The sequence below is a fragment of the Triticum dicoccoides genome, chromosome 7A, assembly GCF_002162155.2.
Source record: "Triticum dicoccoides isolate Atlit2015 ecotype Zavitan chromosome 7A, WEW_v2.0, whole genome shotgun sequence".
Lineage (NCBI taxonomy): Eukaryota > Viridiplantae > Streptophyta > Magnoliopsida > Poales > Poaceae > Triticum > Triticum dicoccoides.
In genome coordinates, this window is record NC_041392.1 from 54,839,682 (window position 1) to 54,865,231 (window position 25,550).

A 25,550-nucleotide genomic window follows, 5' to 3' on the forward strand; every position below is an offset into this window, starting at 1 on the left:
ACACAGTCAGACACACACAGAATGGAGCACTTGCACACAAGAAACAAAAAGAAATAGACCGAAGTAAATACATGCAAGACCAACGTAAACTCAGAAATCTATAAAGAAATTTCAGAACCTGAATGACTAAACTGATTTCTCTCGAGGGGTGAGGATGACTCAGATCTTCGTTCCTGAAAACGAGAAGCTGGTTAGAGGTTGACTACCCACAAGTTTGTAGGCCTATGGACGGAAAAGAAATGTTAAATGTGTTCTTGTTCTACTTACTAAAGAAAGCAAGGCATGTAACATGAGCAACATTCTTATAGAAATTCTGGCTAAGGTAAGCCATTCATACCTAAAAAATTATACGTTTCAAGTTGACAACAGTGGTTGCCTCTCATCGCTTCCAAGCCGATGGCTAGCCTGAAATGACATTAGCAACTTAAAATGTGAGTGACCAATGTAAATGATGTTCCTATTATTCTTGAAGAAAGAAAAGTAGCTTACGTCATGAGCAGCACCAACAGTCAAATTAGAAAAGAAGATTTAGATAACCTGTGATGTAATAAGCATCATATGAGTCAAATATACATGGAAATCATTTTATGATCATAACAGCATAAGTAATTATTCATGTATGTATATCAAAGTTCTCAAGGAATCAAGGATTCAGTATAAAAAAGTCAGACAAACTGATCAAAATTCATGCCCCGGCCATTTGAAAGGATAGAAACTTACCAATGATTATGTGTATCTTGCAACTCCAATAATTCACTTGGTTTGTCGTCTTTGACTTTAGCTGTAGGTGAGAAGAACCTAAGAACAAATAGAAGTTACACAAACAGAAGTACCCAATTCCTGCAATGTTCAGATGTCTGGTACACGGTATGATGTCCAGGAAAGAATGAGGAAGTGGCAAGGGCTAGGAATCTGGTAACAAAGAGGACCAAGGCTAGGCTATACATTATCCCAATAAGATGTAAGTTGTTTGGCAGTACCTTCTAGGAAGAACCTGTGCTATTTCTGCCCATTTATTCCCATATACCCAATGGGCATTAATCAGTGCATGTTCCTCCTCAATAGTCCAAGCTTCTCTCTATATGTATGAATTCATTTCAAAATCAGCTTCATATTTACCAATCAGCTCTTCACATAACCAAAATGTGTTTCTGAATTAGTAAACATTCCCTGTTTGTCTTACACAAAGGGGGGAATGCATCTAAGCAAACCATAAAAATAAAACAATCAAAACAGTACCTCTCTTGACATTGCTTGCCTATACGTCCACCTTGCAATGAGACCGTTTTGTTGGTACTGGATTTTGAGCACAAATATCAGGTGCCAATAGGTAGTTATGGATATAGCACATCTAAAAACTTAAGTAGCCAGAAGTAGCAAAATTTGGCTAAATAACTTCAGGCATCAGCACTGCAAAATGTAAAGAACGTAAATGTACCTGCATTGTATGCAAACCCAAACCATCAGTGTCCTTAGCAACACAATAAAGAGCTAATGTGACATGTCCAGATCCACATGTCTGTACCTTAAATACTTAGAAAAGCGTTATTCCAGTGACTGGACAGAAGTAATACAAAAAAGAGTATGATATCCACATAAGACATAATCATAAAAAAGTATAGAAAAAAGAATAGTTTTAGGTCTGTTCACATTCAACAAGCAACAATCAATCGTGACATATAGAACACAAGTTATACAAGCCACACCATCAAATAAATGCAATATTCACACACAGTCACACACACACACACAAACACACACACACTGTCAAGCCACAAACATATTCACCATCAAGCCACACACAATCTCACACACACAGTCAAGCCCACACACACAGTGAAGCCACACACACAATCAAGCCACACACATAATCAAGCCACACATACAGAGTCAAGCCACACACATAATCAAGCCACACAGAGTCACACACACAGTCAAGCCACACACATATTCACCATCAAGCCACACACGATCTCACACACACAGTCAAGCCCACACACACAGTCAAGCCACACACACAATCAAGCCACACACATAATCAACACATACAGACTCAAGCCACACACATAATCAAGCCACACAGAGTCACACACACAAAATGGAGCGCTTGCACACAAGAAACATGCATAGATAGGGGCACAAATAGAAAGCTAATGCATGCAAGACCGAAGTAAACCCAGAAAATTATAAAGAAATTCCAGAACTTGAATGAGTAAACTGATTTCTCTAGAGGGGTGAGGGTGATTCAGATCTTCGTTCCTGAAAGGGAATAATAATATGTTCCACTGAGACTGTTGAACCAAAGAGAAACCATGCAGTTAGATGAAGGATTCTAACTAACCAGTTGGAAAAGTGGATCCCCGGGTAAATATTTCAATATGAACTCCCTTTGACATGAGTATCTTGGGTCTGTATTACGTAGAACTCCATGACCATAGCCAGGAACAACCTATGGATGCAGCCAGACATCAGTAATTTATAATTTTGACTTGTAAGTTCAAATAAGATCGACAGTGAAAAGCAACCTTAGATCTCTATGTTAGATCTCTTTTTTAGCATTCAACTAGAATAGTTTAGCAGTGCAAACTTCCCATAAACTCATAAACAATAGTCAATGTTAAATCTCAGAATGGGCATGCATGCAATGGAGGTGGTAAAAACTTAACCCAGTGAGACTAAAACTCTAAATAAATGGCGCGACTCCATAAAGCCGCACGACATTGATGGTTTCTAATTGGCAAAACAGGATCAAGAGACAAGAAGATCATGATGGTTACAAGTTACTGTAGCAATTGATGATAATAAGCTGAATAAAAAAGGTGTGAAATCACAGGGCACCGAGATGAACTAAGAGCCAATACCTTGTACAATGTAGCAAGAACACGAGAGCATTGTGGGCCAGCACCAGCGAATATTGTGCATGTTACAGCAGCACCAAGAAACATGTTCTATCAAGATTTCTGAGAATAAAATATGGAGGAAATATTAGTTCCAAACATGATTTGCTAATAACCACTACAGTACTTAAACATGAGTATCAAGTAGGGTAATTTATTACATACAGCCACTACACCGGCAAGGCAACAAAGAACCATACAAGACGGAACATTAAAAAGGAGTAAATTGCAGAAGAGAGAAACAAATCTACAACTGATTTGAGTAAGCCTTACTCACCCCCAATTTGGCGTTGCTCAATTTGACAGATACCATAGTATCGAAGTGCAGCTTCCAGGAATTTACGATTTAGATCTAAAATTCTCGCATAGCAGACCTACAAGAGATATAAGAAGGAAACTAAATTTTAATCCTTAGTTGTGGACAGATAGATTATTAAACTGTTTCTGAACCAACAAACCTTGTATTGTAAAGTTTAGAACTTCCTGGTTGCTGTTTGTGACAAAAAATGAGGCTTTGTTGATAAAAGCTTCAGCATTCACTCCATCATCATCCTACAAAATGAAGAACTACATTAGTCTAGCTGACAATGCAATGACGACAAAGGTTAAAAATAGGACTAACCTCCAAATAGAGTCGTGCAATCTGGACGCACTTGGATAATTTGTTTGTGTCCTCAAGCATCCTGGTTTTTAAGAGGATGGTTAGATTTCCCGGGCTTAGAAAATCCAATGACATGTAAAGAGAGACAAAAGCTTGTTTCAACCTGATTCCCGAGTCCAAGTCAGATGCCACTAAGCATTTGTGCTGCTCTTAACCATTGTTGTTCAGATTCATACAGTTCTGCAAGCTTCTCTAATCACTACAACCTGCATATAGATAGCCAGCACGGTTATAGATCAAGAATGTTGCAGAACTTTTTTACATAATAACAAGCAATTACAAAGTCACCGAAGAAGATATAGTGAGAAGTTACAAAGCCCACATAAACAGATATTACGTCAGTTATTTGTGGTAGTGAAACAAATCCAGAGATAAACATTCTCTATGAGATTTACATGAAGACACTGGAATAGCAGTAAACTCACTGGATGATTTCTTCCACAAGATGATAAGCATGATGTAGGCATTCTTTGTACATTTTTCTGCACAGGTATAAATTAACCAGCTTCAACAAGAACTCCCAAACAATAACACTAAAGAAGACATGGATATTTAGATTTCTAAAATGCGGTGCATAAGAGGGATATGATGCATGAAGCTATATATAGATATTTAGGTTTCCCTATATTGGATTATTTTCTCTACTCACAAACAAGATCATGAGGTATATAAAACTATAGTCCTTGAGCAATAATTAGTGCTTGATAGTTGAATAGATAGAACTCGGTTTGAGATAAGCTACCTTTCCACTCTTCAGTGTCTTCCATACATATTCTTTAAGTTGGTCGGTTGTAATGTTACTTCCAGTCTCTTCCATTACATCTTTGATCCATAACAACACTTCCTGCAGTATATGGTGACTATTCTCAGTTTATGCACATCAAAATAGTAAATACAACATTTTAAAATAGCAGGGCCTATGTTTTTCTTCTTCTTAACACTGTGTGCAAAAGCAAGTGGGTAAATAGCACAGCCACAAGTTTTGCAATTTGTTCATTTATTACGAACAATTTTTTCCAGGAGATCCATTTGGCAAGCACAAGTTGAGCATGATGTGGCAGAGAACATCAACTACACATAAAATCAAGTGTACCTGATTAGCCAGGACGTGCAGTAGCTCAGCCAAACCGTTCAGTGTCCTTAGCAACACAATAAAGAGCAAATGTGACATGTCCAAATCCACAAGTCTGTACCTTAAATACTTAGAAAAGCATTAGAATATGATATCCACATAACACACATATCACAAAAAAGTTCAGAAAAAAGAATAGTTAGTTGTCTGCACTAAACAAGTACTGGTGTGTTACCTCAGGAACTACCAATACCAAGTTAGTATAAATGATTATATTCATCGAGACATCAATCACTCCTGGCATATACCATCTCAAGGAAAATTTGTAAGAGATGTGGTTAATAACTTGGATAAAACACACCATATCTAGTATAATAGCACAAAAGTGATATCAATATTTCTACATTCCGCATCAGATAGTGTAAAACACACCATAGATTGTACAGTATAAAACACACCACGGCCTATATGGAAAGACAGACATTGGGAACATAAGCAAAGCATTACAAGAAGAACCCAATTCAAAAGAACATACGCAACCATCAGAAGAACCATAACGAATCACCCCATCTCTGCGTATAAGATGGGGTTATTCAAGAACATAAGAACAACCGTAACGACCAACGAGCCAAACCAGAGTATCATAAGGGTGCATGCGTTTGAGGTCTGGAAATCGCCGACGAACAACGCAGCGACGGAACTAATCTGAAACTGACGTTGCAAAGTAAGGTTTGGCCTCTCCCCGTCTCCGTAATCCAAATTCAAAACCGCGAACACAAAAACGCATGAACATGAAACGTAATCATTCCTCGATCCGCCGCAAAAACGAAACACAGGATCGTGAATTTCTCTCAGATAACAGAAGCGCACGCAGAGTTCAATGATCCAACAAACTCAGAATCAATACGAACTACTCAATGATCCAACAAACATTACAACAGAATTGTATGCAATAGGATGTCAGAAGCTCAATGATCAATGATCGCACTATAAATTAATTGTCATAAAGTCTAGGCAAATCAAGAAAAGCATTATTCTAGTACCCAAAAAAAGAATATACTATCAACATAAGACATAGCAGAACACACATATCGCTAAAAATTTAAGAAAAAAGAAGTTAGTTGTCTACACTAAACAAATACTAGGTCAATAATCACTATACCGAGTTGATGCCATAAAATTTAACAGGACAAACAACAATTTTTCAGGCACACTGACTGGGGATTAACAAATGTCACAGCATAAGAGTTGAGCTAGTCAACTGGATCACCATCATCACAAGAAAACAAGCAGCACATGTCCACATTAGAGTTTCATTGAAATTGTTGTCCAAAGTAAAGGGACGTGACAGTAGTTAGCAGCATTGATAAAAAAACATGTGATGAGCGTGCTTTCATGGATAAATAAATTCTGGCATTATGCTCAACACAGAATTATATGCCCAGGTGTGCAATGACAAAAATTCTCGAGTTATACTATGCAATCTAGAATGTAGTCTAAGGGGAACTAACTAGCAGCAGCTCATCTAGAACTCCTATGAGTACTTCAATGGAAATAGCAACATCAGGAAGAAAAGAAGGAACCTTGTCCAACAGTAGCAGTAGCAGGTGTTCAATTAGTTAAGCAGCTGGCAAAGCATGATAAAAAGAAACAAATTGCAGATACAACAAGAACATAAACAATACACACCATCAGAACACACACGCCTAGCCGGTACAACAAGAACTCAAGAGTTAACCGACCCTGGAACTCAAGAATTGACCGAGGGCCAAACAAGAACTGGCAGAGGGGCAAGAATTGACAGAGTAGCACAAGAGAGCATGCGTTTGAGTTCTGAAAATCACCAAGAGCAACAGGTCTGAACTAGCACGATAAACGAACGTTGCTCCCCATCTCCCGCCGTAATCCAATTTCAAACCAGACCTGTTCGTTCCTGCAACCGGCGCGAACACGAAACCCAGGATCTCTCCCTCGGACAACAGAAGCGCACGCAGAAAGAATTGCTAGTTCGCAAACGAGACGGAGAACCCCGACGAGGCGAACGAGACGGGCCAAGAACACGGGAGCGCATCGGGACAACGGCGAGGACGAGCGAAATCGAACCAGGCGCGACTCTACACGGACGACGGCGAGGACGAGCAAGAATGATTCGGACGCGACTCTAAGCGGACGACGGCGAGGACGAGCGAAATCGAACCGGACGCGGCTCTAAACGGACGACGGCGACGAGCAAAATTGAATCGGAGGCGACTCTAAACGGACGACGGCGAGGACGAGCAAAATCGAACTGGGCGTGACTCTACACGGACGACGACGGCGAGGACGAGAAAAATCGAACCCGACGGCGACCCACGGGCGACGGCGAGGACGAGCAAAATCAAAGCAGGCGCGACTCCAAACTGACGAATTGAGCACGAGCAAGAACCAAATCAGGCGCGGTTCGAAGCCTAAACGGACGGCGAATGGAGGACGAGCGAATCCAAACCAGGCGCGAGGAGGCGAGGCGAGGCGGGAGGCAGGGCCCGGGGCCCCGGGAGAAGAGAGGAGGAGCAGACCGGCGGGCCACGGCCAGGGCGCGGGGAGGGAGGACAGGCGCGCGTGGCCGTGGACAGGCCGCCGGGGAAGGGGCGGTGTCGTCGGCCGGGTCCTTGCCGGAGACGGCTTCGGCGGGCGGCGGAAACCGGAGGGGAAGTGGAGCTGGTGGTGGTGGGTTGGGGCTGGATCCGGACCGGGTGGGCAGGGCGAGGGATCGGTCGGTCGGAGATATTACCGTTGGGAGCCTCAGATTGGGATCGGGTGCTCGAGGCGGGTCGGGAAATTTCTAGCGAGGGTGCTCGAGGCAGAGGCGGTTGCGTGCAGACCACGGCTATTAGGCCGGCGCACATGAGCAGACCGGCCCATTTGGTCATGTTAGGCTGTGTGTCGTGTCTTATCTCAGAAAAAATATGTTGGTGCAAAAAGACATCCGCGGTGTTTTCATTTCGTTGGCATCAACTTAAGGTCCAAGCGATCCTACTCCTAACAAAAATAAGTTAAGGTCCAAGCTTGTTTCAAATTAAAAAAAATCTTAAGGTCTTAGTTGCCCAACTATGATAGTGAGGATACGTTGACTGTGTTCGAGGCGACTTTCAGCGGTAGTCCGAGGACCGGCATGGTGCCGGCTCTTCCCTCCCCGTTGATCCACTCCCTCTCCCAATTTGATTCTTCGTTTGTCTCTAAGCTCCACCGTTACTCCCCCTCCTCTGTTCCGATCCCTTCTCTCGTAATTGGTGTTGTTTCTAGTGGCGGTGCAGGATTCCTCAAGTACTAGTGTCGAGGGAGGGGGTATCGAAGGAAAAAAATGATGCTACTTTTGTGTGTGTATATACAAGAAAACTCATCATGTTGGAGAGGGGCCTGGCCCATGCTAGCCACCCCATGCCTTTGCCACTGGTTGTTTCTCCCTATCAATCCTCTATTCCTCTTCTCTCTTGATCGTTCTTTCAATCCTTGGCCTCCTTAGTCGCTCTGTATGCAAAGAAGAACCACACTTGACGCATGTGTGTTGAGGCATGCCCAAGGATCCATTCGCGCTGCCACGTATAAACCAATTGATCGAGTCCATGGCCGGTTGCGAGCATTTGCTGGACTAGCAAGGCTATCTAGTTGCAAGCTCTACCCTTTCGCCTCAAGTCTTCCAGTCAGAGTACTGGACCATGTACTTTGACAGATCAAAAGTGATCGGAGGATTGGGGCCTGGTGTCATCCTAATCTCCTCGAAGTTAAAAACTCGGCTATGTTCTTCAGATCCACTTTGCTGCATCCAACAATTCTAAATAGGAGGCTTTGTTGCATGGCCTACGGATTGTTGTATCACTTGACATCCATCGGGTGCTATGTCATAGGAACTCGGATCTAGTGGCACAATTAGTCATGAAGGACTACAACGCGAAAGTTCCAGTATGATCGCCTATCGTGAAGCAATCTGCAAGCTCGAGGGTCACTTTGTAGGCCTCGACACTACTGAGAAAAGGCCTATAGGTGAACTATAATTAGTGACGGGAAGGACGGGTCATCCGCCACAGTTATTACTCGAAAATAGTTATGGTGGGTACCAGCACCCACCCTCCACAGCTAACTGCATCCCAGTGGCGGGCGCTAGCTTGCGCCCGTCACAGGTAGGCCCTTTCAAATAATCCCGCACAATGGACAGTGTAGTGGCGGGTGGGCATTTAGGGCCCGCCACTATTTCTCACATAGCTTTGGCAGGCGGAGGGCAGCGGACGCCACGACTCTGTTTTGGCAAAATGCGTCAAATAAATCAAAATTTTAATTATTATTGTTTTGTAGTGGCGTGCTCGTTTAGTTGCCCGCCACTGCTCTCCACGCACCAGTTACCCCTCCGCGCCGGTCGAACCATCACCAATTTATTTTTTGTTTTCCCTCCCTTCATTTCATTTCTCTCGGTCAGTCCCTCTCTCCCTTCTGTGTCGTCCTGCGCCTCGGCCGCCACCGTCGTCCCTTCGACTCACACCTCCGCCGGATCTGCTAATCATCTCGTCCGCCTCCGCGACCGCTGCCGGATCTTTTTGTCGTCTCGTTATTCGCCTCTGACACGCGCCGCCGCTGGATTTACTTGTAGTCTCGTCATCCCATCAACTACCACCGCCATCATCCACCTCGACCATCACCGCCATCGTCCGACTCGACCGACGCCGCCTTCCCGCCGTCCCGTCGATGGCCGAAAAAGCTGCCACATGTATACTATTTTTGTGTTCTTTGGTGTTACCTTATTTATTTGAAGGGATGAGATTGCATTGGGGCGCCCAGGAACAACTCATTTAGGATCAAATGTAGGAACCTCATGGATAATGATAACGTAGTGGAATTGATAGAGAAATTTATAGACCTAGGTAGGATAAGCAAATTGATAAACTGGATAATTTCGTACGTTTACAACTCTGATTTGAATGAAGTGCAAAAATTATTATCTTTTTTCTCTGAAATAAGTCGGTAAAGATCAAATCTATTATCAAAGTGCTTTAGGATCGGTTAGCCTCTACATATGACAAATGGGGATGATGTTTGCATTTTCTTACGTATGACAAGTGCATGAGCTTATCATGTTATTCACAGGGATTTGAAAAAGAGTCACGAAGTTTTGGCGAAACGTTGATTCATCTTTGTTTCACCAAATTTCTATCTCTCAATATGTTAACTTTTAAAGCAAAGCTCATGCTGAATTTCATTTTTGTCACTCAATATAAGTGGAATTGAGTCAAATTTTCTTACATATAATAAGTGCATGCACTTACCATGTTATTCACGGAGATTTGAAAATGAGCGCCAACATTTTGGTGAGACATTGATTAACTTCCATTTCATCAAATTTCTGGTACTCAATATGTTCAATATTAAGCAAAGGTTGTGTCAAATTTTGTCAGACCCTTCTTGGCCGATTTCTCGTCTCACTATTACTTTCATAATTTAGTATTCATGGCAACCATTATAAATTAATAAGTACTTCAGAATGATTATTAGGGATCATGAGGCGTAAGATATGTCAACTCTGGAAAAATCCATGTATGGACAGTATTGAAACTGCAGTGCAGTTCGGGGTCTTCTTGAGGAAGGGATTTCAAAAATCAGTGGTAACTGTCTTTAACTTAACTAGGTGATTGCCCATGCATTGCAACTGAAGGAAACATGCCCTAGAGGCAACAATAAAGTTGTTATTTAAATTTTCTTATGTCATGATAAATGTTTATTATTCATGCTAGAATTGTATTAACCGGAAACTTAGTACATGTGTGAATACATAGACAAACAGAGTGTCACTAGTTTGCCTCTACTTGACTAGCTCGTTGAATCAATGATGGTTATGTTTCCTAACCATAGACATGAGTTGTGATTTGATTAACGGGATCACATCATTAGAGAATGATGTGATTGACTTCACCCATCCGTTAGCTTAGCACGATGATCGTTTAGTTTGTCGCTATTGCTTTCTCCATAAGTATACATGTTCCTATGACTGTGAGATCATGCAACTCCCGAATACTGGAGGAACACTTTGTGTGCTACCAAAGTCACAACGTAACTGGGTGATTATAAAGGTGCTCTACAGGTGTCTCCGATGGTATTTGTTGAGTTGGCATGGATCAAGATTAGGATTTGTCACTCCGATTGTCGGAGTGGTATCTTTGGGCCCTCTCGGTAATGTACATCACTATAAGCCTTGCAAGCAATGTAGATAATGAGTTAGTTATGGGATGTAGCATTGCGAAATGAGTAAAGAGACTTTCCGGTAACGAGATTGAACTAGGTATTGAGATACCGACGGTCGAATCTCGGGCAAGTAACATACCGATGACAAAGGGAACAACGTATATTGTTATGCGGTTTGACCGATAAAGATCTTCGTAGAATATGTAGGAACCAATATGAGCATCCAGGTTCCGCTATTGGTTATTGACCGGAGACATGTCTCGGTCATGTCTACATAGTTCTCGAACCCGTAGGGTCCGCACGCTTAACGTTCGGTGACAATCAGTATTATGAGTTTATGTGTTTTGATGTACCGAAGGTAGTTCAGAGTACCGGATTTCATCATGGACATGACGAGGAGACTCGAAATGGTCGAGACATAAAGATCGATATATTGGATGACTATGTTTGGACATCGGAAGGGTTCCGAGTGAAGTTCGGGCATATACCGGAGTACTGGGGGGTTACCCGAACCCCCCGGGGAGTTTAATGGGCCTTATGGGCCTTAGTGGAAAGAGAGGAGGGGCTGCCAGGGCAGGCCGCGCGCCCCCTCCCCCTCTGGTCCGAATTGGACTAGGAAGGGGGGCGGCGCCTGATACGTCTCCAACGTATCTATAATTTTTTTATTATTCCATGCTATAGTATATCCTGTTTTGGACATTATTAGGCTTTATTAGACACTTCTATACTATTTTTGGGACTAACCTATTAACCGGAGGCCCAACCCAGAATTGATGTTTTTTGCCTATTTCAGAGTTTCACAGAAAAAGAATATCAAACAGAGTCGAAACGGAATGAAACCTTCAGGAACGTGATTTTCGGAATGAACATGATCCAGAGGACTTGGACCCTACGTCAATACATCAAACAGGAAGGCACGAGGTAGGGGGCGCGCCCTCCACCCTCGTGGGGCCCATGTTGCTCCACCGACGTACTCCTTCCTCCTATATATACCTACGTACCCCCAAACTTCCAGATACGGAGCCAAAACCCAAATTCCACCGCCGTAACTTTGTGTATCCACGAGATCCCATCTTGGGGCCTTTTCCGGAGCTCCGCCGGAGGGGGCATCGAGCACGGAGGGCTTCTACATCAACACCGTAGCCTCTCCGATGAAGTGTGAGTAGTTTACTTCAGACCTTCGGGTCCATAGTTATTAGCTAGATGGCTTCTTCTCTCTTTTTGGATCTCAATACAAAGTTCTCCCCCTCTCTTGTGGAGATCTATTCGATGTAATCTTCTTTTGCGGTGTGTTTGTTGAGATCGATGAATTGTGGGTTTGTGATCAAGTTTATCTATGAACAATATTTGAATCTTCTCTGAATTATTTTATGTATGATTGGTTATCTTTGCAAGTCTCTTCGAATTATTAGTTTGGTTTGGCCTACTAGATTGATCTTTCTTGCAATGGGAGAAGTGCTTAGCTTTGGGTTCAATCTTGCGGTGTCCTTTCCCAGTGACAGTAGGGGCAACAAGGCACGTATTGTATTGTTGCCATCAAGGATAACAATATGGGGTTTATATCATATTGCATGAGTTTATCCCTCTACATCATGTCATATTTCTTAAAGTGTTACTCTGTTCTCTTGAACTTAATACTCTAGATGCATGCTGGATAGCGGTCGATGTGTGGAGTAATAGTAGTAGATGCAGGCAGGAGTCGGTCTACTTGTCTCGGACGTGATGCCTATATACATGATCATACCTAGATATTCTCATAACTATGCTCAATTCTGTCAATTGCTCAATAGTTATTTGTTTACCCACCGTAATACTATGCTCTCGAGAGAAGCCACTAGTGAAATCTATGGCCCCCGGGTCTATTTTGCATCATATTAATCTTCCATCTACAAGCTATTTCCTTTTCCGTTTATTTTTCTTTCTTTACTTTGCATCTTTATTATAAAAATACCAAAAATATTATCTTATCATATCTATCAGATCTCACTTTCGTAAGTGACCGTGAAGGGATTGACAACCCCTTTATTGTGTTGGTCGCGAGGATTTTATTTGTTTGTGTAGGTGCGAGGGACTCGCGCGTGGCCTCCTACTGGATTGATACCTTGGTTCTCAAAAACTGAGGGAAATACTTACGCTACTTTGCTGCATCACCTTTTCCTCTTCAAGGGAAAACCAACGCAGTGCTCAAGAGGTAGCAAGAAGGATTTCTGGCGCCGTTGCTGGGGAGTCTACACAAAAGTCAACATACCAAGTACCCATCACAAACCCTTATCTCCCGCATTACATTATTTGCCATTTGCCTCTCGTTTTCCTCTTCCCCCACTTCACCCTTGCTGTTTTATTCGCCCTCTCTCTCTTCGTCCTCCTTCTCTTTCTCTATTTGCCTCTTTTTGCCCGTCTCTTGTTTGCTCGTGTGTCGGATTTCTTGCTTGTCATGATGGCTCTACCTAGATTTGGTGATCATCACCTTAAAAGGTCAGAAGAGATTGAAAGCAACGTCAGAAGTTTCATGGTCTTACAATTTAAGCATAATAATTTCTTTAGAAACGAGCTTAAGGAACAAAAAAGCTTTATGGTTTTTATGATTAAAGAGGTCGATTATATGACTAAAGAATTTGATGGTTTGAAATCTCAGATTGCTCACCTTGAGAAGTTAATAGCTGAAGTCTCGGATAAGCAGACCACCTTAGTTAATAAGATGGCCGCTAAGCCAGAAAATTTTGAGGATAATAAAGATGAAGATCTAAAAGTTATTGATGTGTCCCCTATTAAATCTTTGTTTTGCAACATGAATCTTGATAATGATGGGACTGAATGTGATCCACCTTTACCTAGAAGATGTTTCAAAAATTCGGAGTCTTTAGATCTTGATGCTAAATTTGTTAAAAGTGGGATTGAAGAAGTCAAAACTCTAAATATCAATGAACCCACTATTTTGGATCTCAAGGAATTTAATTATGATAATTTCTATTTGATAGATTGTATTTCCGTGTTGCAATCCGTGCTAAATTCTCCTCATGCTTATAGTCAAAATAAAGCTTTTACTAAACATATCATTGATGCTTTGATGCAATCTGATGAAGAAAAACTTGAGTTGGAAGTTTCTATCCCTAGAAAACTTTATGATGAGTGGGAACCTAAAATAAAAATTAAAATTAACGATCATGAGTGTTATGCTTTGTGTGATTTGGGTGCTAGTGTTTCCACGATTCCAAAGACTTTGTGTGATTTGCTAGGTTTCCGTGATTTTGATGATTGCTCTTTAAACTTGCACCTTGCGGATTCAACTATTAAGAAACCTATGGGAAGAACTAATGATGTTCTTATTGTTGCAAATAGGAATTATGTGCCCGTAGATTTTATTGTTCTTGACATAGATTGCAATCCTTCATGTCCTATTATTCTTGGTAGACCTTTCCTTAGAACAATTGGTGCAATTATTGATATGAAGGAAGGGAATATTAGATTCCAATTTCCGTTAAGGAAAGGCATGGAACACTTCCCTAGAAATAAAATTAAATTACCATATGAATCTATTATGAGAGCCACTTATGGAGTGCATATCAAAGATGGCAATACCTAGATCTATCCTTGCTTTTATGCCTAGCTAGGGGCGTTAAACGATAGCGCTTGTTGCGAGGCAACCCAATTTTATTTTTATTCCTTGCTTTTTGCTCCTGTTTAGTAATAAATAATTTATCTAGCCTATGTTTTTGTTGTGTTTTTTGTGTTTAATTAGTGTTTGTGCCAAGTAGAACCGTTGGGAAGACTTGGGGAAAGTCTTTTTAATCTTGCTGTAAAAAACAGAAACTTTAGCGCTCACGAGAATTGCTTCCATTTTTTTTGGAAAGTGATATTTAGTTAAATTCTTTTTTCATATGATTAATATATAAATTCCTCACGTCCAGAAATTTATTTTAGAATTTTTGGGGTTCCAGAACTTGCGTTAGCTACAGATTACTACAGACTGTTATGTTTTTGACAGATTCTGTTTTTCGTGTGTTGTTTGCTTATTTTGATGAATCTATGGCTAGTAAAATAGTTTATAAACCATAGAGAAGTTGGAATACAGTAGGTTTAACACCAATATAAATAAGGAATGAGTTAATTACAGTACCTTGAAGTGGTGTTTTGTTTTCTTTCGCTAATGGAGCTCACGAGATTTTCTACTTTAAGTTTTGTGTTGTGAAGTTTTCAAGTTTTGGGTGAAAGGTTGATGGATTATGGAACAAGGAGTGGAAAGAGCCTAAGCTTGAGGATGCCCATGGCACCCCAAGATAATATAAGTACACCTAAAATCCAAAGCTTGGGGATGCCCCGGAAGGCATTCCCTCTTTCGTCTACTTTCATCGGTAACTTTACTTGGAGCTATATTTTTATTTACCACATGATATGTGTTTTGCTTGGAGCATCTTGTATTATTTCAGTCTTTATTTGTTATTTTTCCGCAATCATCCTTGCTGTACGCACCTTTTGAGAGAAACACACATGATTCAGAAATTGTTAGAATACTCTATGTGCTTCACTTATATCTTTTGAGTTATATAGTTTTTGCTCTAGTGCTTCACTTATATCTTTTAGGGCATGGTGGTGTATTTGTTTTATAGAAACTATTGTTCTCTCATGCTTCACTTAGATTATTTTGAGATTCCTACAAAACAGCGTGGTAATTTGCTTTAATTATGTTAGGCATTCAAGATTAATACAAAAAGGTTTTCTTATGAGTGTGTTGAATACTATGAGAAGTTTGATACTTGATAATTGTTTTGAGATATGGAGATGGTGATATTAGAGTCGTGATAGTTGAGTAGTTGTGAATTTTAGAAATACTTGTGTTGAAGTTTGTGATTCCCGTAGCATGCACGTATGGTGAACCGTTATGTGATGAAGTCGGAGCATGATTTATTTATTGATTGTCTTCCTTACGAGTGGCGGTCGGGGACGAGCGATGGTCTTTTCCTACCGATCTATCCCCCTAGGATCATGCGCGTAATACTTTGTTTTGATAACTAATAGATTTTTGCAATAAGTATGTGAGTTCTTTATGACTAATGTTGAGTCCATGGATTATATGCACTCTCACCCTCCCACCATTGCTAGCCTCTCTAATATCGCGCACTTTTCGCCGGTATCATACACCCACCATATACCTTCCTCAAAACAGTCACCATACCTACCTATTATGGCATTTCCATAGCCATTCCGAGATATATTTCCATGCAACTTTCCACCGTTCTGTTTATTATGACACGCTCCATCATTGTCATATTGATTTGCATGATCATGTAGTTAACATTGTATTTGTGGCAAAGCCACCATTCATAATTCTTTCATACATTTCACTCATGCATCATTGCACATCCCGGTACACCGCCAGAGGCGTTCACATAGAGTCACATCTTGTTCTAAGTATTGAGTTGTAATTGTTGAGTTGTAAAGTAAATAAAGTGTGATGATCATCATTATTAGAGCATTGTCCCAAGTGAGGAAAGGATGATGGAGACTATGATTCCCCCACAAGTCGGGATGAGACTCCGGACTTAAAAAAAGAGGTCATAAAAAAGATAAAAGGCCCAAATAAAAAAATGAGAGAAAAAGAGAGAAGGGACAATGCTACTATCTTTTTACCACACTTGTGCTTCAAAGTAGCATCATGATCTTCATGATAGAGAGTCTCCTATGTTATCACTTTCATATACTAGTGGGAATTTTTCATTATAGAACTTGGCTTGTATATTCCAATAGTACTCACTCACATTGATATCTATTAATGGGCATCTCCATAGCCCGTTGATATGCCTAGTTGATGTGAGACTATATTCTCCCTTTTTGTCTTCTCCACAACCACCATTCTATTCCACATATAGTGCTATGTCCATGGCTCACACTCATGTATTGCATGAAGATTGAAAAAGTTTGAGAACACCAAAAGTATGAAACAATTGCTTGGCTTGTCATCGGGGTTGTGCATGATTTAAATACTTTGTGTGGTGAAGATGGAGCATAGCCAGACTATATGATTTTGTAGGGACAACTTTCTTTGGCCATGTTATTTTGAAGAGACATAATTGCTCAGTTAGTATGCTTGAAGTATTATTATTTCTATGTCAATATTAAAAAAAATTCTTGAATCTTTCGGATCTGAATATTCATACCACAATTAAGAGAATTACATTGAAATTATGCCAAGTAGCATTACACATCAAAAATTCTGTTTTTATCATTTACCTACTCGAGGACGAGCAGGAATTAACCTTGGGGATGCTTGATATATCTCCAACGTATCTATAATTTTTTATTGTTCCATGCTATATTATATCCTGTTTTGGACATTATTGAGCTTTATTATATACTTTTATATTATTTTTGGGACTAACCTATTAACCGGAGGCCCAACCCAGAATTGTTGTTTTTTGCCTATTTCAAAGTTTCGCAGAAAAAGAATATCAAACGGAGTCCAAACGGAATGAAACCTTCGGGAACGTGATTTCGGAATGAACATGATCCAGAGGACTTGGACCCTACATCATACGTCAACCAGGAAGGCACGAGGTAGGGGGGTGCGCCTACCCCCCCCCCCCAAGCGCGCCCTCCACCCTCGTGGGGCCCACGTTGCTCCACCGATGTACTCCTTCCTCCTATATATACCTACGTACCCCTAAACATCCAGATACGGATCCAAAACCCTAATTCCACCGCCGTAACTTTCTGTATCCACAAGATTCCATCTTGGGGCCTTTTTCGGAGCTCCGCCGGAGGGGGCATCGATCACGGAGGGCTTCTACATCAACACCATATCCTCTCCGATGAAGTGTGAGTAGTTTACTTCAGATCTTTGGGTCCATAGTTATTAGCTAGGGCTTCTTCTCTCTTTTTGGATCTCAATACAAAGTTCTCCCCCTCTCTTGTGGAGATCTATTCGATGTAATCTTCTTTTGCGGTGTGTTTGTTGAGATCGATGAATTGTGGGTTTATGATCAAGTTTATCTTTGAACAATATTTGAATCTTCTCTGAATTCTTTTATGTATGATTGGTTATCTTTGCAAGTCTCTTCGAATTATCAGTTTGCTTTGGCCTACTAGATTGATCTTTCTTGCAATGGGAGAAGTGCTTAGCTTTGGGTTCAATCTTGCGGTGTCCTTTCCCAGTGACAGTAGGGGCAACAAGGCATGTATTGTATTGTTGCCATCAAGGATAACAATATGGGGTTTATATCATATTGCATGAGTTTATCCCTCTACATCATGTCATATTTCTTAAAGTGTTACTCTGTTCTCTTGAACTTAATACTCTAGATGCATGCTGGATAGCGGTCGATGTGTGGAGTAATAGTAGTAGATGCAGGCAGGAGTCGGTCTACTTGTCTCGGACGTGATGCCTATATACATGATCATACCTAGATATTCTCATAACTATGCTCAATTCTGTCAATTGCTCAATAGTTATTTGTTTACCCACCGTAATACTATGCTCTCGAGAGAAGCCACTAGTGAAACCTATGGCCCCCGGGTCTATTTTGCATCATATTAATCTTCCATCTACAAGCTATTTCCTTTTCCGTTTATTTTTCTTTCTTTACTTTGCATCTTTATTATAAAAATACCAAAAATATTATCTTATCATATCTATCAGATCTCACTTTCGTAAGTGACCGTGAAGGGATTGACAACCCCTTTATTGCGTTGGTTGCGAGGATTTTATTTGTTTGTGTAGGTGCGAGGGACTCGCGTGTGGCCTCCTACTGGATTGATACCTTGGTTCTCAAAAACTGAGGGAAATACTTACGCTACTTTATTGCATCACCCTTTCCTCTTCAAGGGAAATCCAAAGCAGTTCTCAAGAGGAAGCATCGCCCCCTTTTCCTTCTCCCTCTTTCCTCCTTCCTTCTCCTAATCTTACTACATGGAAAGGGGAGAATCCTACTCCCGGTGGGAATAGGACTCCCCATGGGGCGCGCCATAGGAGGGTCGGCCCTCCCCCTCCTCCACTCATTTATATACGGGGGAGGGGGGCACCCCGTAGACACACAAGTTGATCATTGATCTTTAGCCGTGTGCGGTGCCCCCCTCCACCATAATCCACCTCGGTATCGTAGTGGTGCTTAGGAGAAGTTCTGTTCCGGTAGCAACATCATCATCGTCATCACGCCATCGTGCTCACGAAGCTCTCCCTCGAAGCTCTACTGGATCGTGAGTTCACGGGACGTCACCGAGCCGAACGTGTGCAGATCACGGAGGTGCCGTATCTTCGGTACTAGATCGGTCGATCATGAAGATGTACGACTACATCAACCGTGTTTTCATAACGCTTCCGCTTACGGTCTACGAGTTTACGTAGATGATACTCTCCCCTCTCGTTGCTATGCATCACCATGATCTTGCGTGTGTGTAGGAATTTTTTTGAAATTACTGCATTCCCCAACAGTGGCATCCGAGCCAGGTTTATGCGTAGATGTTATATGCACGAGTAGAACACAAAGTAGTTGTGGGCGTGGGTATGTACATATTGCTTGCCATCACTAGTTGATTCTTGATTCAGCGGCATTGTTGGATGAAGCGGCCCAGACCAACATTACGCGTACGCTTACGCGAGACTGGTTCTACCGACATGCTTCGCACACAGGTGACTAGTGGGTGTCTTTTTCTCCAGCTTTAGTTGAATCGAATTCAATGAACAGGGTTCTTTCTGAAGATCAAAAAGCAATCACTATACCGCATTGTTGTTTTTGATGCGTAGGTAAGAACGGTTCTTGCTTAGCCCATAGCAGCCACGTAAAACTTGCAACAATAAAGTAGAGGACGTATAACTTGTTTTTGCAGGGCATGTTGTGATGTGATATGGTCAAGACATGATGCTAAATTTTACTGTATGAGATGATCATGTTTTGTAACAGTTATTGGCAACTGGTAGGAGCCATATGGTTGTCGCTTTATTGTATGAAATGCAATCGCCATGTAATTGATTTACTTTATCACTAAGCGGCGGCGATAGTCGTAGAAGCAATAGTTGGCGAGACGACAATGATGCTTTGATGGAGATCAAGGTGTCAAGCCAGTGGCGATGGTGATCATGACGGTGCTTTGTGATGTTTATACCGGAGTACCAGATGGATATCAAAGGCACAAGATGATGATGGCCACATTATATCACTTATATTGATTGCATGTGATGTTTATCCTTTATGCATCTTATTTTGCTTAGTTCGACGGTAGCATTATAAGATGATCTCTCACTAAATATCAAGGTATAAGTGTTCTCCCCGAGTATGCATCGTTGCTACAGTTCGTCGTGCCGAGACACCACGTGATGATCGGGTGTGATAAGCTCTACGTTCACATACAACAGGTACAAGCCAGTTTTGCACACGTGGAATACTCGGGTTAAACTTGACGAGCCTAGCATATGTTGATATGGCCTCGGAACACTAGAGACCGAAAGGTCGAGCGTGAATCATATAGTAGATATGATCAACATAGTGATGTTCACCATTGAAAACTACTCCATCTCACGTGATGATCGGACATGGTTTAGTTGATATGGATCACGTGATCACTTAGATAATTAGAGAGATGTCTACCTAAGTGGGAGTTCTTAAGTAATTTGATTAATTGAACTTTAATTTATCATGAACTTAGTACCTGATAGTATTTTCTATGTCTATGTTGTTGTAGATAGATGGCAAGTGTTGTTGTTCCATTGAATTTTAATGCGTTCCTAGAGAAAGCTAAGTTGAAAGATGATGGTAGAAACTACACGGACTGGGTCCGTAACTTGAGGATTATCCTCATTGCTGCATAGAAGAATTACATTCTGGAAGCACCGCTAGGTGACAAACCCGCTGCAGGAGCAACGCCAGATGTTATGAACACCTGGCAGAGCAAAGCTGATGACTACTCGATAGTTCAGTGTGCCATGCTTTACGGCTTAGAACCAGGACTTCTACGACGTTTTGAACGTCATGGAGCATATGAGATGTTCCAGGAGTTGAAGTTAATATTTCAAGCAAATGCCCGGATTGAGATATATGAAGTCTCCAATAAGTTCTACAGCTACAAGATGGAGGAGAATAGTTCTGTCAGTAAACATATACTCAGAATGTCTAGGTACCACAACCACTTGACTCAATTGGGAGTTAATCTTCCTGATGATAGTGTCATTGACAGAGTTCTTCAATCACTGCCACCAAGCTACAAGAGCTTCGTGATGAACTATAATATGCAAGGGATGGATAAGACGATTCCTGAGCTCTTCCCAATGCTAAAGGCTGCGGAGGTAGAAATCAAGAAGGAGCATCAAGTGTTGATGGTCAACAAGACCACCAGTTTCAAGAAAAGGGTAAAGGGAAGAAGGGGAACTTCAAGAAGAACAGCAAGCCAGTTGCTTCTCAAGTGAGGAAACCCAAGTCTAGATCTAAGCCTGAGATTGAGTGCTTCTACTGCAAAGGAACTGGTCACTGGAAGCGGAACAGCCCCAAGTATTTGGCGGAGAAGAAGCATGGCAAAGTGAAAGGTATATTTGATATACATGTTATTGATGTGTACCTTACTAATTCTCGCAGTAGTGCCTGGGTATTTGATACTGGTTCAGTTGCTAACACTTGCAACTCGAAACAGGGGCTACGGATTAAGCAAAGATTGGCCAAGGATGAGGTAACGATGCGCGTGGGAAATGGTTCCAAAGTCGATGTGATCACCGTCGGCACACTACCTCTACATCTGCCTTCGGGATTAGTTTTAGACCTAAATAATTGTTATTTGGTGCCAGCATTGAGCATGAACATTATATTTGGATCCTGTTTGATGCGAGACGGTTATTCATTTAAATCGGAGAATAATGGTTGTTCTATTTATATGAGTAATATCTTTTATAGTCATGCACCCTTGATGAGTGGTCTATTTTTAGTGAATCCTGATAGTAGCGATACACATGTTCATAGTATTGAAGCCAAAAGATGCAAAGTTGATAATGATAGTGCAACTTATTTGTGGCACTGCCGTTTAGGTCATATTGGTGTAAAGCGCATGAAGAAACTCCATTCTGATGGACTTCTAGAATCACTTGATTATGAATCACTTGGTACTTGCGAACCATGCCTCATGGGCAAGATGACTAAAACTCCGTTCTCCAGAACAATAGAGCAAGCAACAGAGTTATTGGAAATCATACATACTGATGTATGTGGTCCAATGAACATTGAAGCTTGCGGCGGATATCATTATTTTCTCACCTTCACAGATGATTTGAGCAGATATGGGTATATCTACTTAATGAAACATAAGTCTGAAACATTTGAAAAGTTCAAAGAATTTCAGAGTGAAGTGGAAAATCATCGTAACAAGAAAATCAAGTTTCTACGATCTGATCGTGGAGGCGAATATTTGAGTTATGAGTCTGGACTTCATTTGAAACAATGCGGAATAGTTTCACAACTCACACCACCTGGAACACCACAGCGTAATGGTGTGTCTGAACGTCGTAATCATACTTCACTAGATATGGTGCGATCTATGATGTCTCTCACTGATTTACCGCTATCGTTTTGGGGTTACGCTTTAGAGATAGCTGCATTCACATTAAATAGGGCACCATCTAAATCCGTCGAGACGACACCTTATGAACTATGGTTTGGCAAGAAACCCAAGTTGTCGTTTCTTAAAGTTTGGGGCTGCGATGCTTATGTGAAAAAGCTTCAACCCGATAAGCTCGAACCCAAATCGAAGAAATGTGTCTTCATAGGATACCCAAAGGAGACTGTTGGGTACACTTTCTATCACAGATCCGAAGGCAAGATATTTGTTGCTAAGAATGGATCCTTTCTAGAGAAGGAGTTTCTCTCGAAAGTAGTGAGCGGGAGGAAAGTAGAACTTGACGAGGTAATTGTACCTTCTCCCTTATTGGAAAGTAGTTCATCACTGAAATCAGTTCGAGTGATTCCTACACCAGTAAGTGAGGAAGCTAATGATGATGATCATGAAACTTCTGATCAAGTTACTACCGAACCTCGTAGGTCAACCAGAGTGGTACGGTAATCCTGTTCTAGAAATCATGTTACTTGACCATGACGAACCTACGAACTATGAGGAAGCGATGATGAGCCCAGATTCCGCAAAATGGCTTGAGGCCATGAAATCTGAGATGGGATCCATGTACGAGAACAAAGTATGGACTTTGGTTGACTTGCCCGATGATCGACAGGCCATAGAGAATAAATGGATCTTCAAGAAGAAGACTGACGCTGACGGTAGTGTTACTGTCTACAATGATCGACTTGTTGCGAATGGTTTTGGACAAGTTCAAGGAGTTGACTACGATGAGACCTTCTCACCCATAGCGATGCTTAAAGTCCGTCTGAATCATGTTAGCAATTGCCGCATTTTATGATTATGAAATTTGGCAAATGGATGTCAAAACTGCATTCCTTAATGGATATCTTAAAGAAGAGTTGTATATGATGCGACCAGAAGGTTTTGTCGATCCAAAAGGTGCTAACAAAGTGTGCAAGCTCCAGCGATCCATTTATGGATTGGTGCAAGCCTCTCGGAGTTGGAATATACGCTTTGATAGTGTGTCAAAGCATATGGTTTTATACAGACTTTTGGAGAAGGATGTATTTACAAGAAAGTGAGTGGGAGCTTTGTAGCATTTCTGATATTATATGTAGATGACATATTGTTGATCGGAAATGATACTAAATTTTTGAATAGCATAAAAGGATACTTGAATAAGAATTTTTCAATGAAAGACCTCGGTGAAGCTGCTTATATATTGGGCATCAAGATCTATAGAGATAGATCAAGACACTTAATTGGACTTTCACAAAGCACATACCTTGATAAAGTTTTGAAGAAGTTCAAAATGGATCAGGCAAAGAAAGGGTTCTTACCTGTATTACAAGGTGTGAAGTTGAGTCTAACTCAATGCCCGACCACTGCAGAAGATATAGAGAAAATGAAAGGTGTTCCCTATGCTTCAACCATAGGCTCTATCATGTATGCAATGCTGTGTACCAGACCTGATGTGTGCCTTGCTATAAGTTTAGCAGGGAGGTACCAAAGTAATCCAGGGGTGGATCACTGGATAGCAGTCAAGAACATCCTGAAATACCTGAAAAGGACTAAGGATATGTTTCTCGTATATGGAGGTGACAAAGAGCTCGTCGTAAATGGTAACGTCGATGCAAGCTTTAACACCGATCCTGATGACTCTAAGTCACAAATCGGATACATGTTTTTATTAAATGGTGGAGCTGTCAGTTAGTGCAGTTCCAAGCAGAGCATTTTGGCGGGATCTACGTGTGAAGCGGAATACATAGCTGCTTCGGAAGCAGCAAATGAAGGAGTCTGGATGAAGGAGTTCATATCCGATCTAGGTGTCATACCTAGTGCATCGGGTCCAATGAAAATCTTTTGTGACAATACTGGAGCAATTGCCTTGGCAAAGGAATCCAGATTTCACAAGAGACCAAGCACATCAAGAGACGCTTCAAATTCCTCCGTGATGAAGTCAAGAAGGGAGACATAGAGATTTGCAAGATACATACGGATCTGAATGTTGTAGACCCGTTAACTAAGCCTCTCTCACGAGCAAAACATGATCAACATCAAGACTCCATGGGTGTTAGAATCATTACAATGTAATCTAGATTATTGACTCTAGTGCAAGTGGGAGACTGAAGGAAATATGCCCTAGAGGCAATAATAAAGTTGTTATTTATATTTCTTTATATCATGATAAATGTTTATTATTCATTCTAGAATTGTATTAACCGGAAACTTAGTACATGTGTGAATACATAGACAAGCAGAGTGTCACTAGTTTGCCTCTACTTGACTAGCTCATTGAATCAATGATGGTTATGTTTCCTAACCATAGACATGAGTTGTGATTTGATTAACGGGATCACATCATTAGAGAATGATGTGATTGACTTCACCCATCTGTTAGCTTAGCACGATGATCGTTTAGTTTGTTGCTATTGCTTTCTCCATAACTATACATGTTCCTATGACTACGAGATCATGCAACTCCTGAATACTGGAGGAAAACTTTGTGTGCTACCAAACGTCACAACGTAACTGGGTGATTATAAAGGTGCTCTACAGGTGTCTCCGATGGTGTTTGTTGAGTTGGCATGGATCAAGATTAGGATTTGTCACTCCGATTGTCGGAGAGGTATCTCTGGGCCCTCTCGGTAATGTACATCACTATAAGCCTTGCAAGCGATGTAGCTAATGAGTTAGTTATGGGATGTAGCATTACGGAACGAGTAAAGAGACTTGCCAGTAAAGATATTGAACTAGGTATTGAAATACCGACGATCGAATCTCGGGCAAGTAACATACTGATGACAAAGGGAACAATGTATATCGTTATGCGGTTTGACCGATAAAGATCTTTGTAGAATATGTAGGAACCAATATGAGCATCCAGGTTCCGCTATTGGTTATTGATCGGAGACATGTCTCGGTCATGTCTACATAGTTCTCAAACCCATAGGGTCTGCATGCTTTAATGTTCGGTGATGATCGGTATTATGAGTTTATGTGTTTTAATGTACCGAAGGTAGTTCGGAGTCCCGGATTTGATCATGGACATGACGAGGAGTCTCTAAATGGTCGAGACATAAAGATCGATATATTGTACGACTATGTTTGGACATCGGAAGTGTTGCGAGTGAAGTTCGGGCATATACCGGAGTACTAGGGGGTTACC

At 41.3% G+C, this 25,550-nt stretch overlaps 1 long non-coding RNA gene across 1 annotated transcript; it reads right to left on the reverse strand.

Moving 5' to 3' along the window:
* Positions 1-4,300: 4,300 nt before the first annotated feature.
* On the reverse strand, positions 4,301-5,587 carry LOC119328397. Its single transcript, XR_005158951.1, has 2 exons — positions 4,652-5,587; positions 4,301-4,402 (listed from the first exon to the last, which is right to left on the reverse strand). It is a non-coding gene; the product is annotated as an uncharacterized LOC119328397 (long non-coding RNA).
* Between the last annotated feature and the right edge of the window lie 19,963 nt (positions 5,588-25,550).